Source organism: Aquarana catesbeiana, linkage group LG02, assembly GCF_042186555.1.
Source record: "Aquarana catesbeiana isolate 2022-GZ linkage group LG02, ASM4218655v1, whole genome shotgun sequence".
NCBI classification, from domain to species: Eukaryota; Metazoa; Chordata; class Amphibia; order Anura; family Ranidae; genus Aquarana; species Aquarana catesbeiana.
This window is the reverse complement of record NC_133325.1, coordinates 530,104,873-530,122,368: the sequence shown is the minus strand read 5'-3', so window position 1 is coordinate 530,122,368 and position 17,496 is coordinate 530,104,873.

The following is a 17,496-nucleotide window of genomic DNA, read 5'->3' as shown; positions in this document are numbered from 1 at the left end:
GCAATACTTTTTTTTGCACCGTATTTGCGCAGCGGTCTTAAAAGCGCACTTTTTTTGGAAAAAATAAGACAACAGTAAAGTTAGCCCAATTTTTTTTATATTGTGAAATATAATGTTACGCCAAGTAAATTGATACCCAACATGTCACGCTTGAAAATTGCACCCGCTCGTGGAATGGCGTCAAACTTTTACCCTCAAAAATCTCCATAGGCGACGTTTAAAAAATTCTACAGGTTGCATATTTTGCGGTACAGAGGAGGTCTAGGGCTAGAATTATTGCTCTCGCTCTACCGGTCGCTGCGATACCTCACATGTGTGGTTTGACCACCGTTTTCATATGCGGGCGCTACTCGCGTATGCGTTCGCTTCTGCGCGCGAGCTCGTCGACTGGGGGGTTTTAAAACATTTTTTTTAATTTTTATTATTTATTTTACAATAATTTTATTTATTTTTACACTGTTTTTTAAAAAAAAAAAATGGTGTCACTTTTATTCCTATTACAAGGAATGTAAACATCCCTTGTAATAGAAAAAAGCATGGCAGGACCTCTTAAATATGAGATCTGGGGTCAAAAAGACCTCAGATCTCATATTTGCACTAAAATGCAATAAAAAAAAAAAAAAAAAAAAAAGTCATTTAGAAAAATGACATTTGAAAAAATGTGCCTTTAAGAGGCGTGGACGGAAGTGACGTCGCTTCCGCCCAGCAGTGTCATGGAGACGAGTGAGCGCCATCTTGGCCTCACTCGTCTCCAGACAAACCACGGAAGAGGACGCGATCGCCTCCGCCGCTACCGACGGCTCCGGTAAGCGGCGGAGGGCACCGGATCGCGGCGGGAGGGGGGGCCCTCTCCCACCACCGATAAAAGTGATCTTGCGGCGAATCTGCCGCAGGGACCACTTTTATCTGACAGTCGGCCGCCGCACAAAAACGGGGATACCGGGGTTATGGCAGCTAGCTGCTGCCATAACAACGATATCCCCGTTCAAAGTTTGGACGTACATCGTCGTGCGGCGGTCTTGAAGTGGTTAATGCTGAACTGTCGACACTTTTGGTTGAACTCTTTTTGTTTTTTTTGTTACAGGGCACAAGCTGCATGCTGGACAATTTTTGGTTTGAGCCTTTGTTTTTAGGCTCTCAGTTTCTGGTATAACAGCAGGGGAGGGGGGGTTGACCAAAGCCTTATGATAAAAGTGTATCAAGTGCACCTAGTATGTACATGTCCTCAACTATATTATGCTTAGGAATTATTTCACTATTATTAGGGGTGATCCGAATGATAGCTTATTTACACAGATATGATGGATAGCAGGATAAAAATACTGTCTTGGAATGTGAGGTGACTGAATAATACATTTAAGAGGTCTTCAGTATTCCAGTACCTTAGACACGTAAGGCTGCATATCATCCTCCTTCAGGAAACCCACCTTGAGGGAAACAAAATACTTTCTCTCCGTAATCCCTGCATTCAGAGGTCATTTCACTCCACCTATTCAACGTATGCCAGAGGGACCTCTATATTGATTAGCAAGGCAGTTGCGTGTACGATCCATCACTGACCCGGGAGGATGATATGTGGCAATAGTACTAGAAGTTAGCTATCAGAAAATGCTGTTAGTGAACATTTACTTACCCCCACCTTTTCGGGTGCAAACATTGTATGATCTGTTGGTAACATTGGCACCATACATGCATCTACCAATGATACTCATGGGGGACTATAATGCCATCTTAGATTCTGTATTGGATTCGTCTAATGCAGCTAGGCCAGCCTTAGTGGATCTGTGTTCTTGGGTGTCGGTGACGGGTTTAACTGAAATCTGGAGGTGGAAACACCCAGAAGTCGTGTCGTATTTGCACCTCTCTTCCACACACAAATCTTCAGCCAGAATTGATTTAGCGTTTAGGAATGCTTCCATTTTAAAAAATCTCTATGAAGCAGAATATTTGGCAGGTGGTACCTCGGATCACAACCCGCTGCTGGTTACCCTGGCCTTCCCATCCAGGGGAGGAAGAGGGGGTTGGAGATTGGCTCCAGGGTGGTTGCAGGAAGAACAAGTAACTGCTCAGATTCAAACTGCAATGGATACATTCTGGGCAATGAATGTGAATACAGTAGATCCGGCCATGGTTTGGGATGCATTCAAAGTGGTGTCCAGGGGTAAATGCATATCGGCAATAAAGGCAGCCAGAAAAGAACATAATGAGGAATGTGAGCTTCTGTCGGCCAAAGAGCGGGAGTGTGTGCGAAAAATCAAGCTGACTCTCCCTCAGAGGCTAATTATGTGTCTCTACTTGTAAGTAGGAGATCTGTGGCTCTACATTTCACAAACTTAGCTCACACGGAGGCGAGGCAGAGGACAGAGACTATCTTTGCTGAGGGAGATAAAAACGGCAGCTGATCAAAGGGTACCAGTTAGTATCCCAGCAATAAGAGGTGGGACTGGGGCAATAGTCACAGATCCAGGGGGAATTTTAGATGAATTTGTGAACTTCTACAAGTCTTTATATTCACCTATCTCGCCATACAATCTGGCAGAGTTGGAGGAGCTACTACAGACCCTTTCCATGACGCAACTGACAGATTCAGATAGCGTCTTATTAGATGAAAATATCTCTGTTTTAGAAATCAAGGCAGCCATACTTGCGTTTCCCCCTCAGAAAGTCCCGGGCCCAGATGGATTTTCAGCTGATTTCTATAAAGTATATTAAATGTCGCAGCTGGCCCGCAGATTGAATTTACTTTATACACACTGCTGGGAGCAAGGAGCCTTGCCAGCCTCAAAGATGGAAGCATATATGGTGCTCCTCCTGAAGCCTGGCAAGGATCCTCTGGAATGCTCCTCCCACCACCCTATAGCATTGCTTAACATGGACCTTAAGATACTCGCTAAAGTGCTGGCATCAAGATTGGCCAAGGTTATCTCGACTCTGGTAGATATTGACCAGACAGGTTTCATGCCAGGCATGTCAACTGATACGAACCTAAGGAGGCTTTTTACACACCTACAGATGGACAGTGCAGAGTTTCCGGCCAAAATCATTGTCTCTATAGACAATGAAAAAGCCTTTGACTATGTAGACTGGCAATACATGCACAAGGTGTTGGAGGCCATGGGATTCGGTCCTGGATTACGCCGTTGGGTCACGCTTGCTGTACAGTGCTCCGAAGACGGCGATTAGACTTGGTACCATGGTTTCTGATTTTTTTTTTGATAGGAAGAGGAACAAGATGGGTGCCCGCTTTCCCCCTTTCTTTTTGCTCTGATGATGGAACCTATCACCAGGGCTCTTAGACAATCTGAAGATGTGGAAGCAATCCGTGTGGGGAACATAACAGAATGTATAGCGTTATATGCAGATGACTTGCTCCTGTTCCTTAGAGACCTGGGGCCATCCCTCAGAGCGGCCTTAGCAATCCTAGATAAATTTGCTATCTTTTCTGGTGTGCGAGCGAACTGGAGCAAGTCATTGATCCTACCTCTGGGCCCAGGAGCAAAAAACTCACTAGATGACTCCCTACCATTTCAATGGGATTCCTCAATCACCTACCTCGGGGTTAAAATACCAGCAAATATTCAAGATTATATGTCGCTAAATCTCCTACCATTAGTAACCAGACTTAAATAAAAGACAATGGCATGGAAAAACCTTCCCCTCCCATTGCTAGGTCAGGTTAGCCTCATTAAAATGAAATTTCTCTCAATAATTCTATATTTCCTACGTCACTCCCCCTTATGGATCCCAAAAACTTTTTTTAAATCTCTAAATAGCATAATAGGGACCTTTATATGGTCACCACAGTCACCTCGCATAAGTACCAAAATTCTGCAGGAGCCATGGGGACAGGGGGGCTAGCACTACCTGACTGGCAGAAATATTATCTGAAACATATGTATAATGCACATCACAAAACATGTGCATTTAAATAAACATACAACAGTGCATTTTCATGTGCAACTGTGCAAATGGTAGGATATTGAAAAGTCCATAAAATTAATATTAGTAGGATGGTCAACCAAGTGTTTAATTAAGGTGTAGAAAAAATCTTGATGATAAGGAATAAGGTGTCTGATCCACCGTCACCAATGAACATGCTGGCCGCTTACCAAAGACCCATGACCCCCCACTACAGAGGGTCTGGGCAGGCTGTCAAGAATGGTTACTTCAGACCACCATCAAGGAACCAAATAATGTTATGTTGAGATAGTGGGGGCCTCAATATCAGATGGATCAGTGGCACAATGACAGGGCATCAAACTCTCAGCAACAAAGTTGACCACAAATGGAAAAGAGAGCTCCAAATAGTGTAAGATCGTATGGTTTTATTAAATAAAAAATGTAAACACTCACATGTAAAATCACAATGTTGAACGACTGAAGAGAAGTCTGGGGCACCAGCCAGACACCCACAGACAGCCCGTCCTGCTGGTACACAACAGCGATGGGGGATGATGCGATCACATCGCTCTGTTCCGCCCTACGCGGCGTTTCGTAACAAGATTACATCTTCCAGGGTTTGTGTTACACATAGGAATTTGCAGCTTCACTTTTTGCTTACACGTTTTACCTATGCGCAGTTTATTTTTCTTCTTTTTCAGAAATATTATCTGGCAGGGCAGATGGTGTTCGCCAGGAATGGCTGATAGCGAATGATGGAGATTCTGCCACGGTGGTGGAAGCAGCACACTTAGGGTCATAAGAAAGTCTAAGGATGGCTTTATACAGGGGTCGAAAATCTTGCTTGCCCTTAACTGACTCAATGAAAGCAACCATTAGGGCATGGGAGACTACCACCACCTTGATGTCTCCTAGCTATGTGGGGGTTACACCGTCAGCCCCATTATGGATGAACCCAAATCTCCCGCACTTCTTCTCTCTTCCTGACCCAATGATATGGGCGTGCAGGGATGTCAAAGTGTTAAATGACATCACCAGAGAGGGGGAACTGTGTACATTTGACCAGATAAAGGCCAGACATGACTTACCCAACTCCTTCTTCCGCTATTTGCAGCTGCGCCACGCTTTTAAGGCGCAGTTTAATGGCCAAAGAATAGAATATCTGCCATCAGCACTGGAGACTCTTTTGACTGAGGAGGACTTGGCCAAGCCTCTATCAACGGTATACAAGTCTCTCTTCAAAAAAACACCTTTCGGAATATCTAAGTGTAGAGAGTGGTGGGAGAGAAAGATCACAGACATTCAAGGAGAGGATTGGGAGGATATGTGGGATCATCCCTTTAAATATCTAATTTCAGCAAGAGACCGCTTAATACACTTCAAGTATCTTCATTGAGTATATTTTACACCTGCCAGGTTATCACGTGTGTATATATATATATATATATATATATATATATATATATATATATATATATATATATATATATATATATATATATATATATATATATATATATAGCCAACGGTTAGCAGACAATGCTGGAGATGCCCTCATACCCCTTCTGGTGTGGTATTACAGAATATCTTGCGGAGGTACTTAGCATACCGATACCTATGACACCTAGAGTCTGCTTAATTGGATTAGTGGAAGTGGTAGTCCCTTCACGTGCACACCGGATTTTGTTAAATATTGGGCTATTTTATGGTAGAAAGGCTATACTACTAAAATTGAAAGAAATCAGCTGCACCCACGCTGTCATACTGGAAAAGTCTAGTTAACGCGGTCATACCTTTATACAGAGCAGGTCTGGCTTGACTCCCCAGATACAGTGGGCTAAACAGGAAAAGGTATATATACAAAGGGGGCCTACAAAATATAGAGCTGCTATGCTCTCCTGTTAAATAAATAAACAAGGTTCTCATAAATAGACACAATAATGTTCGCTTTTAGCATACAAGTGTACATATTTCGTATTTGAGGGCAGTGGCGTCTCCAGCTTTCATATTTAGGGGGGGCACATGGGGGGACAGGGACAAAAGTACGGGGGCAACTATAAAATGCATATATATATATATATATAGATATATAAATATATACTGGGGCCCTTTACTGCGATCCCACAACAGGCCCTTTCACATGTTCTGCAGTGAGCTCCCTTCCTACTGTATTGGGGTCCCCCAGGGTGGCAGAAAACAAGATATATATGTCGCCAGCATACCAAGAAAATATAAGGATCCAAAGCAGTGGGAGAACTATCAAGGTTGCAAAGGTTGTCTTGCCTCCGGGCCCGGGCCACTATGGGGTTCCCCAGCCTCCTCTTGCTGTCCTGCCCCTGCTATTGACTGCACTGGTCTGGCATCTCTTGGAATTTACAGGCTGGTTCTCCTGTCCTAAGGACGGGAGAAATCAGTCTGTTTTTTCAGTAACTGAGAGCCCTGGTGGAGTCCTTCCTGCAACTCGCTCATCTCCCTGCCAATGAGGATGCAGGGAAAGGAGCAGATCGGGCGGCCGTGGTTGTGTGAGCGCTCGCATTATGCAATGTCAGCAAGCAGAGGGAGGGTGGAGGAATCACCTGCAAGAGCTGACTGTCGACTCTCTCCCTCTTAGACATTGATTTTTTTTTACACCATTGTTTGAGGGACACAATAAGAATATCTGTAATCATAAGGTGCACTCGACTATAAGTACAACTGAGAAACTAAGGCAGGAAGGGAGTTAGCACATCCGCCCAGTCTTTCTCAGGCAATCCACTCAAACATCGCCAAATAAGCTTCAACATTACCTGTGGCCGTCATCTTTTGCAGGGTCCACTGTACTGCCTTCCAAGGGTCACCATTCACAACAGGGCCACCTCTCACCATTTCAGCCTGCTGGGTTACCACTTTCTGTAAACCCCCTATCTGTTCCACCAGTTAGCGGTTTGTCTTGTTGCGCAGCGACTGCCTGTGCATTAGCCAGTGGCAATTGTTAAATTAGTTCCTCCCTTGTTTTATCCAATGTTTTTATAGCCTGTGTAGCTTTAACCCAGGACATAGGACTGGCCTGCACCATTCAAACTGCCCAATGCATGCTCCACCAATTGACAAGATCAGTGGGGTGAACAACCGGCTCGGAGACAGTTCCCTGTATAATTAAAGTAAAAGGTGCTTTATTCATCATAAAAAGCAAAACATTTCAAAGAAATGACAGGCTAGTCTTTAGATACAGTTCCCACACACAGGCTTATAGAAAAAAACTTCAAAGCTCTAGCCAGAGCTACAGTCCCTTTACACAGATTAACTCACCCACTTGTGGAGCCTTCCCAACAGCATGCAGATGTCTCTCTCACTGATAGCAAACAGCTCCACCCAAACTCTCAGACCAGCTGACTTATAACCAGGTCTGAAGGAAAAGTACCTTCCCTTTTCAGTTAACCCTCTCTTAATCGTGCCCCAGGCTGACTCTCTACAATATATAATATATATATATATCAGCATATATATGCTGATTGAAGACACAAGTTGTCAGAGTGGTAAACATATGTTTACCACCCCCTCTTCTTTTTCTTGAATGGGCACAGTGAGCAATCACTACTGATTGCTGTTGTGTCCATTCATCACTGGAGAATAGTAAATAGTGTTTACTATGCTTCAGTGTTGTGAATGAATAGGAGTCTCTATACTTATATATGAATAAGTAGAGTGCAGCTGACAGCCCCTTTTCAATTAAAAAATAGAACTGTAAAAAAATTTAAATAACAATTTAAAAAAAGACACAGGCCTTTTCACACAGGTTATACTACAGCGTATGCCCCGGCAAGGCCATTTTTTCCTGCACAGGGATGCCAAGGTGTTCCGTGCATCCCTGTGCAGACAGTCCCATTAATGTAATTTGGAATTTAGCAACTGCACAAACACAGCCGTTGCTCCGAATTTGACATCCATTATTATTATTATTATTATTATTATACAGGATTTATATAGCGCCAACAGTTTACACAGCACTTTACAATATAAAAGGGAGACAATACAGTTATAATACAATAAAATACAAGAGGATGAAGAGGGCCCTGCTCAGAAGAGCTTACAATCTAATAGGGTGGGGCAGGTGGTACAAAAGGTTGTAACTGTGGAGAATGAGCTGTTGGAAGTGGTAGGAGATTAGATGGAGACGTGATATGCTTTCCTGAAGAGATGAGTTTTCAGGGATCGCCTGAAGGTAGCAAGGGTAGGGGATAGCCAGACAGGTTGAGGTAGCGAGTTCCAGAGGGTCTGGAGAAATCCTGGAGACAAGCATGGGAGGAGGAGATTTGAGAGCAGGAGGTCTTGAGAAGAGCGGAGAGGACAATTTGGGTGATATTTGGAGACAAGATTGGTGATGTAGCTTGGGGCAGAGTTGTGAATGGCTTTGTATGTAGTGGTTAGTATTTTGAATTTAATTCGCTGGGTGATTGGGAGCCATTGTAGGGATTGGAGGAGAGGGTCGGCAGACACTGAGCGGTTGCTAAGGTGTATAAGTCTGGCAGCAGCATTCATGATAAAACTGAAGAGGGGATAGCCTATGGAGAGGCAGGCCAATCAGAAGGGAGTTGCAATAGTCAAGGCGAGAGATAATGAGGGAGTGAATGAGGAGCTTGGTGGTTTCATTTGTTAAAAAGGGGTGAATTTTCGAGATGTTACAGAGGTGAATTCTAAAAACTTTTGACAACGATTGGATTTGAGGCTGAAATGACGAGTCAGAGTCTAGGATTACACCTAGTACCCTGGTGTGAGGGGAGGGACTGATGGTTGCATTGTTGATTTTGATGGAAAAGTCATGGAGGGGGGCACAGGTGGGGGGCTATATTAATAGCTCAATTTTAGAGAGATTTAGTTTAAGGAAGTGGTGCGACATCCATGCTGATATGTCAGTTAGTAAGTTAGTAATGCGAGAGGAGACTGAAGGAGTGAGGTGAGGAGTAGATGGATATCCATGTCTGGTTGTCATTTCCCTGAGCCCACAATGTCTGTATTCGGGGTCGTGCACCCACACAGATGTCCTTTGATCCTGGAAGATAAACCCCAATTTTCCGCCTGTGGCTTTTGTAATAGCAGCATCCAATTTGTTCTCAGACAAGGACTGCCCTTCAAGGTCTGCTACCTGGAGTCTCAGGCATAGAGCCCTTCTGCCCATTACTGTGTTCAACATAATTTTAACCAGCAATTTAGTTAAACTAATGGATGCCTCAGCTGTGAAAGCTGCTTCAAATTGGCAAAAGAAGCTAAGATTTACACCTTGCCAAGATCATGTTCCACTGCTACCTGAGATTTTTTAATCCAGGCCTCCATTGCCTTAGAAATGGATGCCAATGGCTGTGGCCAAGATAGCTTGCATGCCCCACCAGCCAGCATATTGATCTTTTCAAGATCCACATTCACCCGTCTATTTGGCACGTTCTAAAACGTTACTGCATCATCATTACAGGAATGATGCCCTGTGTGTCTCTCCCTGCAGAAGCTGAAAGCCAGGGCTGCGTTCATATTTAAAAGGATACAGTTTTGCAAACCAGGTCTTAAAGGAGACCCTTTCGTCCATTGTTGCTAGGAGAAACCGAGGAGACAAAGAATGTGAAGTGGACAGTACTGGGGCAGGTGGAAGTTGAGACTGAGTGGTAAACATTTTTAGCTTCTCCTGAAACGCCTGTTTCATCATAGAGATCATCTCTCTACCATATGGCTCCCTGTCACTAGTCATTTCTTTAAAGCAGACTTCACAGGCAGTCTTGCCTTGCATGGCCTTATTAGGACATGGCCAGTACCCTTCTGGCCTGGGTTGGTCATGGTGTGACGCTTCTAGGTAATGCGTGGTGAATAATAGCATCTTGAAACGGAAGGAAAACATGAGGCTTCAGACCCTCCACAGAGACAGCAACAGAGGCTGAGATAGTCGCCCACTCCTTCCAGAATTTTTCTCACCAAACCACCAGCCCACAACCCATTTGGCACCTGACTGTAAACAAAGACAGAGCTTGTGTGTGCGCCCCTTTGCAGAAACCATAGGAAGCAGGAAAAGCTCATACTACCCCAAAACAGGATAATAGCCAGTACAAAAGCAAAAAACATCCCCAGAAGACCCACTGGTAAGTCTGGGTTGGGACCAGCCTCTTGAGGAATAGCTCACCCTTTGTATCAGTAAGCTATATGAAGTGGCTAGAAAAATAGCAATAATAATGTGGGAACTAAACAAAGTGGTACTCCTGCGCTATCACATAAAATGATTAAATAGTGAATATGACTGCCGCAAACAACGATAAGCAAATCCGTGGCTAAAAGGTGTGTGAGTAATAGTGATGGTGTTGCGCTGTCAATATAGGAAATAAAGTCAAGTGTCAATAAAGTGACTAATAAAAGTATTGCAATAAATAAAGTCCCAGTGTTGTCGCTATGAATCTAAAAATGCAGCTGCACAATAAAGTACTCTAATTTTTTCACATTTCAGAAAGTGACACCTCAGTGCTCACAAGCCTCTCACCTTACTACTGTAAGCTAACAGTAGATAACTCTCCTAGGGGATCCTTGTGCCTCCACTTATCTCTGGGGATTTCTCTGCAATGGACAATGGGATTTCCCTTAGACCTGGACAGAGGGCACTACCTCCTTAAAAGTGGTGCTCGGGTTCAACCTGGTCTCCTCAACGATAGTGATATATAAACAAAAGGGGCTCCGATAGTATAATATAGTTTTTCAAGCAATATTTATTATAAAAACAGTATGATTTCACTCACAAGAAAAACGTTTAGCAAGACATATAATCCACGAGCGGCGAGCTCGTACTCCCACGTCACTTACGGTCTATCTGTCGCCCAATCCCGTTGCGTATCGTCACATGTTACGTGACTTCATCAGGGGTTAAACACAGATAGAGATGGTGTCCTTATATAGTGTAATACGTAAGAATATGCTGGTGGCCATTTTCCTGTAGCCTACCATGAGAATGTATTGTGACAGCCATTTTAGTGTGGCCCGCCAATGTGGGAACTGTACCCACAGAGGATGGAGCCATACGGCATACAGATGTCTTTGAACAGGCCTTTACAGCATAGAGGCCCCAGCAGGACTATTAGCCGGAGAGGTGGAGGACCGGGCAGGACGGTATTCATTCTGCAGGTCATCCTGACACAATAAAAAAATTAATATAAGTACTTAGATAAGTCAAACATAAATCCAGAGGGCTGTGGTGGAGGAGCTAAACTTAAGGTATTAATAACGGGGATATACTAGGTATCCAGACCTGGTCTCCTCAATCCATATCAATAGGGGGCATGAGGAAGGGGTTTCCTCCCTGGCAATCTGCTCCAAGTACAAGTTAGGACCATAACCAGCTCAGGAAGGTGGCCAGAGCCCCAGGAGGTGGATAGGATAAGGTGACCAGATTTTTAAAATGAAAACTATTTTATAAGCATATTTTCCTCAAATTATATATGCAGTGTATGTGATATGTGTTTATGGAATGATTGTATGATACAGGTATATACATTATTTCACATTTCGTCCATAAATAAAGAAAAAAAAATACTTCTTAGAATTTTTAGAGATATGACTACCTAATGTTATGAAAGATAGAGAAAAAACAGAGTGCAGAGTTCAGAAGTGCATTACATAATGAATGATAACGAATGCTGGGTTAAGGAGCATGCTACATATAGAATGCAGGGCTAAGGAGCGTGCTACGTAAAGAATGCAGGGCTCAGTAGCACTCAGGAGCATGCTACATAAAAAATGTAGGGCTCTGAAGTGTGCTACATAAAGAATGCAGGGCTCAGGAGTGTGCTATATAAAGGATGCAGGGCTCAGCTGAGCCCATCTATGCAGCCTCACCAGTGCCCAGTAATGCGGCCTCATCTGTGCCCAGGAATACAGCCTCACCAGTGCCCAGCAATGCAGCCTCACCTGTGGCCAGGAATGCAGCCTCACCAGTACCCATCAATACAGCCTCACCTGTGCCTCACCTGTGCCTAGGAATACAGCCTCACCAGTGCCCAGTAAAGCAGCCTCACCTGTGCCCAGCAATGCAGCCTCACCAGTGCCCAGCAATGCAGCCCCACCAGTGCCAAGGAATGCAGCCTCACCTGTGCCCAGCAATGCAGCCTCACCTGTGCCCAGCAATGCAGCGTCACTGGTGCCCAGGAATGCAGCCTCAACGGTGCCCAGGAATGCAGCCTCACCGGTGCCCAGGAATGCCCACATCTCAGCCTCATATGTGCCGGGGATTGGAGAGGAAGAGGTTAGAGTCGGCCGAATCATCACAGAGGCCAGCGTCGCCCGCTGTGTCAGTTTTACTTTGAATCACTGGGTGTCCGCCGTCACATAATTCCCGCCTCTTGGATCAGCTCCCACCTATGATAGGCAGCACATGTTCCGGCACTGGACAAGTGTTCTGTCGGTCAAAGGAGCCATACCAAGAGTCAGGACTTTATGTGACGGCGGGCACCTGGCGATTCAAATTAAAGCTGATACAGGAGACAACGGCCTGACACCTGCCAGTGTGTGGCACCCGGGGCGGACCACCTCCCCCCTCAGCACTCGCCCTGCAATCGGGGGACAGACTGGCTCCAGGGACAGTGTTCTCGGTCCGGGGACTGTCCCCAGAAATCGGAGACGTCTGTTCCTCCTAGGATAGGACATGTGTACGATAGTGAAGGGAACCTTCTCAGGAAGGTCCTAAAGGATGGGATAGACAGACTCTGAAAGGGGAGTTGTAAAGAAGTCCCATACAAGTTTGATAGTCAGGGCAAAGCCACCAAGGTACCCAAGAGTAGGAAATCAGGTAGGTAGAGGACAGGCTGCGCATATGGCAAAATCCTAAAATAAGCATATCCCCCATATAATGTACTATCCAAGAAGGAACAAGGTGGCACTATAACAGTTAGCCAGCTGGCAATGAAAAACAAACACTATTGGTGGCTCAGAAAAATCATTAAAATCAGAACGGAGAAGGGAAAAGTATAGTCCAGGAGAAAAAAAAATATTATACTACAGATCAGCTAGGTAGGTGAGATGTATCTGCAAGATGGGACATAACCAACCTCTTTTGAGTAGAACTCCAGGAGTTTGTAAGGGTAGGTGGGTGGTACCTCCTCCATGTTTCCCTCCTCATTGGGCGCCAAGTGTGGGTCACATTCCTACGCTACGCTTGGCACTTTGGTTAGGGTCACTTGGCCTACACATGGGGCACTTTTACTGTAAAAAAAGACTGGTCTCTAATAAACTCAGTTGATGGTACTGTACATCACCATGGTCACTGATGCATTTAGGAGGGACATGCCCTTGCCCTCTCCACCTGTCCAGCATATCACCGCTACCTTACTCCCAGTATTGAGACCTGCCATGCACCTAGCGGTGACTCCATGCGTGCACTTCATCACTTAACTCTTCCATTGCTGGTCAGCTCCTGTTGCTATGGACATGCTCACAGAGAGAATGCCAACAACAACTCCTCCTGCAAGAAGGTATCCCACCTGTACACGCTTACGACAGGATGTTAGAATAACCTTTGTTACCCTTGGTAATCACTTGTAATTCACACTGTTAACTATCACACTGATGTCTCCATACCACAATGTGCTTTAACTTACCTGAGCTGTAGACTATGTGTGCTTGTTACGTGCCCCTCTAGTAACTTCAGACCAAGCAAAGGCAAAGTTTCAAACTTACTGAAGAATGAGTTGAAACAACAGTTCAACATAAGGTGCAGTCTATTCCTAACATCCCAAGACCTAACTTTAGGCTTGTGGCTGCCCAACATACCTGCATAGGTAAGAGTCCATTCTTTGCAGAGTCCATTGATGGTATCTTCAGAGAGGACTGCAAGTCCCAGCAATCTCCCTTAATAGCTAGCACAGCACAGGTGATCAATAGCAATTAACAATTACCACACATTTCTCTCTCTCCTTCTCTCTGGGTCCAGTCCCTTGTCCCTTTTCCTTGTCTTTGCACACAGGACCAGAGGGTCAGGCACAAGAAAACCTGCCAAAAAAAAACCCAGGAACACAATTGATGCTAGCATTCCTAGCTGGGGCAGCATAATACTCCACCTGCCTACAAGTTGGGAGTAGTGTCACTCGTAGAAGAAACACATAGCGTCGCTGAAGTGGGAACCTTTAGAGCGGTGGATCCCAGTAACCAAAAAAAAGAGAGAGGTCTGGAAGTATGTATCAGGAGGCATCGACAAAGTCTTTGCACCCTTTCTTCCAGGCTTTGTGGATGATACAGTAACAGTAAATAAGGGAGCCAACAGGTGGCATAATGGGGACGTGTAGAATCAGTGGAGTGGGGGCCGGCGGCCCTATGGATGCAGTCAAAAATGTCCTCAGGATGAGTATCCGCTAATAGTTGGCTAAGGATGCCACAGACTGGAAGCCGCACGTAGGAGGGCGTGACCGGAAGTGGATGGAGGAGAGAGTTTCTGAGGAGTGAGAGCGTGTGTGTGCTCTCACCCCGCTCCATGAATACGTTCCTTGGGGAGTAGTGAGTCTCAGTAGCAAGCGGTGTATTCCTATGTGCTGCCTGCCACCCCTGTGAGTGATTGCTGGAGTCGGCGCGGTGTGACTTTGGATGCCTTCGGTGGCTCTCGGTGGTGCTCAGATTTGATCATCTCGGAAAGAGCGGCGAAGTCCCGCGAGAGCAAGGACAAGAGTACAGACGGTTGCAGCAGGAACTGACGTCAAGGTGTCAGCAGAGGAGGTCTGCGTGTGCGAGCCCTATACACTGGGAAAGCAGAGCGGAGGAACCGGAGACATCCTGAAGTGGAGATAGGGGTATACTCCGGACCTTTTATGTGACCTGTGAGCGCTGGCAAGGTGGAAGAAAGTAAACTTAATAAAACCAGCAGAACGGAGGTATTGTTTTCCATCTTTTTATATCATAAGTGGAGGTGGTTGGGTGCCCTCACCAGGTGATCAGAAGTATCAGAGACTGTGAGACTGTAAGTGAGCGGTTTCAGTTTCCTATCTATTGTGAGTGAATTTCTATTCCCACTTGTGTGTTATAAATAACAGTGATAACAGTGATTAAGCTGGATGGGAAATCTAATACTTAATGGCTCAAGAAAAGTGGTATTAATGTGGATGACTTTCTGTTGAAACAACAGTCGATAACAAGCTGTGGCTATAAGAAATCTAAAATTTGAGGTCACCTCCCTTTCGCTCTTGATTTCCAGTGAACTCGCTCATTGCCTCCACGAAAAATAACTTTCAAAGTAGTAAGGCGCCATGTCAGCAAGGAGGAAAGGAGACGAGCATGCTAGTCAGGAGAGTGTTGAGACTCAATCATTGCGTTCTTCCAAAGACAAGGAGAAGGATAAGGAAAAGGGGGCGCAGTCCACAGTGGCAGGTGTAACAGCAGCAGCAGTCGCAGCAGCTGCCAAATTAGAGAAAATGGTCCATGCTGCTGACCATACACCAATTAAAGGGGGGCAGCAATCTCAAACTAAATCAGCAGCGGACAGAAACAGCCAGGGACACTCGAGTATGCCTGCAAGTGCTACTGGAATAAAGAATACTATCAGTAAAGGGACAGGAGTGGCCGGAAAAGAACTGGAAGCTGCTGTCACTCAGACACGTCCAGCAGAAGGAGAACCATTCCTTATAGACATCCTCTTGGTGATTAACACATGCAAACAATCTCTGGGTGAATTATGTGATCAAATGAAGGATAGCAAAGAGGAGTTATCCCTGGTACGGCACAAGTTCAAGAAAACAGCAGAAAGAGTGACAAAAATGGAAGGGAGAATAAGTTTGATAGAAGACGACCTGCACCCTATGAAACAAGAGGCTAAGGCCTGGAAAGAGCAAATGAATAAGATCACGGGAAAATTTGATGAAATGGAAAATAGACTTCGTAGAGACAATGTGAGGGTGGTGGGGTTACCTGGAAAGAGTGAAGGGACAGATCTGATAGTATTTTTAGAAAAATGGTTGATTGAAATTTTTGGAAGAGAGACTTTTTCACAACAGTTCTCAATTGAAAGAGCACATAGAGTCCCGTTCAGGCCTCCCTCACAAGAAAGCCCCCCAAGATCTATGTTATTGAAATTTTGAAATTATAAAGATAAAGTAATGCTCCTCCGTAGGGCCAGAGAGATGGGGAATATTTCCTATAATGGAGCTAGGATATCAATGTACTCCGATTTCTCTCCCAACCTGCAGAAGCGTAAAGCTGAGTTTTTAGGAATGAAATGCAGCCTTCAAAAATTTAATGTTACATATGCTCTCCTCTAACCTGCCAGGCTCCGGGTGAACGCACTCGGAGGAACTCAGATTTTTGATTCTCCTGCGAGCGCGTTAGCGTGGTTAGAGGATAAGAGAGATCAGTTGTCAATGAAATAATGGGGTATCTGGTTAGAAGACGATGCTCATAGGTGGTGCACAAGTGTAAAATAATAATTATGTATTCTGAGTGGAGTGGGGTGGGGAACCTACACGGTTTAAATGGAAATTAGGAATGGGTTGGGGAAGGATAAAATTAAGTTCCTTTTTGAACACAGGGAGGGAGGGGCGGGCGGTGGGAGGGGGGAAGGAGGTAAGAGAGTGGGAGGAATGGGTTTTGTAAGTGTGTGGTGGTATGTGACGGTCATTAAAAAAGCTTTCAGGGGTAACCTAGAATGATGTGGGGGGGAGGAATAAAAATATTAGGTTTTTGAGATGGGTGGGGATGGGGAGGGCGGGGGTGGGTAAGGGTTATAGAAGAAGGATAACATACAGTAGGGGAATATATGGATCACTGGATCGTAAGGAGATATATTGTACACCAGATTGTAGGGAAGTACACTGGACACAGGAAAATCAAAATACAGTTATAATATTCACGTTTGTAGTGAGAAAATTTGGGTATAAGTTGAAATGGTTGAGGAAACTAACTTAGAACACTTGGTAAATAGGGATCTTATCCCTCCGATAAGGATGAGTAATTTAGAACAATGGGACACTAAGGCACAAAGGAAAATGGTGATATTTAGATTAATGGGTTTAATATTACAAGGATCCCTATTGTTTATTGCATCTCTCTCTTTGAAACTACCAGGTTTTAACTTCTTTTTTCCTTTTTGTTTTTTTTTATTGTTTTTTCCAGAATAATCAATGGTATTGAATATTGGTTCATGGAATGTCCGAGGGATGTGTACCCCTGCCAAATGAGCAGCCGTATTTGATATATTGGAAATTTTTTAAGTAGGAATTATCTGTCTGCAGGAGACACACCTAACTAAAGATAACAAATCTCAAGTAAGAAATAAGAGATTTCAGCGCCAATTTCACTCAGTACACACCTCCTACTCCAGGGGTGTGTTGGTGTTAATTGGTAGAGAGGTGGTGTTCACTTGCAGACAGTGTAATATAGACAAAGAGGGCTGATACATTTTTTTACATTGTATAATAGAGAACCAGGAATATGTATTAGCAAATATTTATATCCCCCCACCCTTCAAATTAGACGTTATGTACTGTCTATTGGAATTTATAGTAGATAAAGCTGGGTTGCCAATTATAGTAGTTGGGGACTCTAATGTCGTTATAAATAAAAAAAATAGATAGGTTCCCTCCAGGAAAACAGGGGCAGGGGATGCAAGAAACTCGGATG